General features: G+C 33.4%; 1 long non-coding RNA gene across 2 annotated transcripts; it reads left to right on the top strand.

The window, feature by feature from the left end:
- Positions 1-1,792: 1,792 nt before the first annotated feature.
- LOC112466379 lies at positions 1,793-2,979 on the top strand. Of its 2 annotated transcripts, none has more exons than XR_003042137.1 (4): positions 1,793-1,978; positions 2,221-2,284; positions 2,378-2,565; positions 2,774-2,979. It is a non-coding gene; the product is annotated as an uncharacterized LOC112466379 (long non-coding RNA). The 2 variants fall into 2 exon arrangements; XR_003042136.1 differs by having other exon boundaries at positions 1,796-1,978; positions 2,829-2,979.
- Positions 2,980-3,032: the final 53 nt, after the last annotated feature.

The following is a 3,032-nucleotide window of genomic DNA, read 5'->3' as shown; positions in this document are numbered from 1 at the left end:
CTTCGCGCGGGCTCAAATTCTATTCCCCTCTCCCCAAACTCACCCATTAATTAGGAGCACCAATAGAATCCCATGAAACCTCCAATTTTCAACCCCATGGTAGCCATCCCCATAAAATTAGTAATCTGTTGGTATCAGTTTCATCAAGATTATCAACAAAAAATTAAAAAAATTTTGGCACTGGTTTCAAGAAAATTTGATCCATTAATAAAAAATAAAACTTATTCTTCAAAAATTAAAAGACTTTTGGCATTGTTTTCAAGAAAATTGGCCAATTAATACTTATTATTTCTCAAAATTTGAATAATTTCCAAACCGGTTTCCAAAAAATCGGTAACAAAAAATTATCTATAAAAATTATCCATAACAAAAATTTAGCTTGATATCTCAAAGTTTGCGGAAATTGGAGCAATCACGTACATTTTTTTTACAGAAATCGGAAACCCCTTTACTATTAGCAATTTTTCAATTTCTATTACATTCTTTAGTTCTTTCTACCCTTATTTCATATAAGATTTTTTAAGATTCGGTCAATTATTGAAAAATTATAGAATTTCGGAACCGGTTTCCAAAAAATCGGGAGCGAAAAATTTCTGGCAATCTCCGGATTGCTTAAATTATACCACCCCCAAATCACTCAACGGGTGGACGCTTTTATTCGCGGCGACGAAATTTATTGCTTCTTTTTTTTCCTCACCCCGCACTCTCCGGAAAAAAAATGTACCCTTACTTCATATACAATTCTTTGAGTTTCGGTCAATTATTTCCGGAAAAATGCAAAAAGATCGGTAACAAAAAATTATATACTTTATAGCACTCCCCAGGAAATTCTATCCCTAGTTCATACACAATTCTTTAAGATTCGGTCAATTAATTCCGGAAAAATTGAAAAAATTTTGGAATTGATTTTCAAAAAGATTGGTAACAAAAAAATTGGTAACAAAAAATTATACACTTTATGGCAATCCCCGGGAAATATATTTTACCCCTACTTCATATACAATTCTTTAAGATACGGTCAATTAATTGTCGAAAAATTTTTTATACTGACTTTCAAAAAGATCGGTAACGAAAAATTATACACTTGATAGCACTCCCCGGAAAATTCTATCCCTGTTTCATATGTAATTCTTTGAGATTCGGTCAATTATTTCCCGAAAAATTAGAAGAATTAGAAAAATCGGTTTTCAGAAAATCGGTAACAAAAAACTATACACATCATGGCATTCCCCGGGAAATTCTACCCTTATTTCATATACTTTTGTTAAAAATTCGGTCCAGTAACGAATGAGTAGTTTGCGGACAGACGGACAGACAGACAAACACTCTGGTTTTATATAATAGTATGACTAGATCTTTCGCCCGCGCTTTGCGCGGACTCAAAGTCTATTCCCCTCTCCCCAAATTCACCCATTAATTAGGAACACCAATAGAACCCCATGAAACCTCTAATTTTTATCCCCATAGTAGCCATCCCCATAAAATTAGGAATAGGCGACATTTTCCATAAAAGTAGACCTCATATATAAGTTAGCCGGACAATTTCGACTTACGACATTTTTTTTTTACGAATCGATTGTTAGTCGTTTGTTATTGATTGTTAAACTAATTAGAACGTTTGTTAGTTAATAGTTTTTACGTAATTACGAAAATAATTTGTAGTGTTAATTTAGCCGGTAAATATAGAATTCTTTACAATTTTCGATTCAAACCGTGGTCAATCAATGCGGAATCGTTTGTTAGTTCTCATTATACTAATTAAAACGTTTGTTAGATCACGGTTTCGCTAAAAAAAAGCGAAAAACTGTACATCGTTTAGCTGCCGGAGAGTGGGGGTGAGACGTAAAATATGTGGTGGTTTCGGAACGCATTACGTAATAGTTCATCAACACGGGAAACGTGCTTAACCTATTTTTAATTTATTTATCAGATTTGTTTATGCCTAATACCTGGCTACATTTCACGTGCAAAAATATAGGTAAGTGTAAAATGCAAATTTAATTTTGAACTTAGTAAAAAGTATCCTTGCAATATGAAAGAGATATAGATTGCAAAAGTAGAGAGGAAACCTACTAAAGCTGTATTTGAACAATTACATCAAATTATAGATTTATGAAATATAGAAATAAACACGCTTATATTGTATGTACAAGTAGATATAAGTAATTTTGTTATCGTACGGAAACTCGCAGTTCAAACTAACTATAAAATTGTTTGCAGATGCTTGATGTCATTAATGTCATTAAGAGGTAGAAAAGCAGTGGAATACCTCATGCACTTCCAAGTAAGTTAGAAAAGCATTAGCGAACTTAATCTTGTACAAATCATATTAAAGTACACATTAAAGAAATATAAATATATTTTATCATTGTGTAAGGGTTGGAATCTGTCTTGGGACAAACGCTAAAAGAGAAGCTGTAAGATGTCAAAGCGCTTAATCGAAACGAAACAGAGCATCAAGAACCTCGTCGTAGAGCGAGAAGCAGTGGCAGTCGAGCTGCATCATCTACAACCGGAATTTCCGAAGATGGCAGTTCAGGCCAACACGCTGATTATTATACAAAAGTAAGTTTCATTTTCAAGTTACAAATTTGATTTTGGACGTTTCAGAACTTTTATAATTTAATAACAGAAAGAGTTAGTAGCAATAACTTGAAAAATATGTGTAACGCTGATTGACTATCGTGTTGTGAGGGTGTAATTTTCTTAACGTTGCCGCGCTATGAAAGGTTTAATTTACCGCATGATTTAATTTATCCGTATGATATTGCAGATCGAGGACTGCGAAAGTAAGAAAAGTTTATAAGAATTACATTTGTAATTTATAGGACATAAACATAGAAAAGGATACAGAGAGTAGTTCTGATTACATGGGTGAAACAAGTGACGATGAACACAGTGGGTGGTGGTAGCCAATCTGGAGCCAGTATGAAACCAGGCGATGATCTTGATACAGATAGCACATTAAAACGGATTCTAGAGCATGATTATGACCTAATGAGTAATAAGAACAAGGTAAGCTAGTAACTAAA

Source organism: Temnothorax curvispinosus, unplaced genomic scaffold, assembly GCF_003070985.1.
Source record: "Temnothorax curvispinosus isolate PA1 unplaced genomic scaffold, ASM307098v1 QBEX01016114.1, whole genome shotgun sequence".
Taxonomy (NCBI): Eukaryota; Metazoa; Arthropoda; class Insecta; order Hymenoptera; family Formicidae; genus Temnothorax; species Temnothorax curvispinosus.
This window is presented reverse-complemented; position numbering and strand designations above follow the sequence as displayed.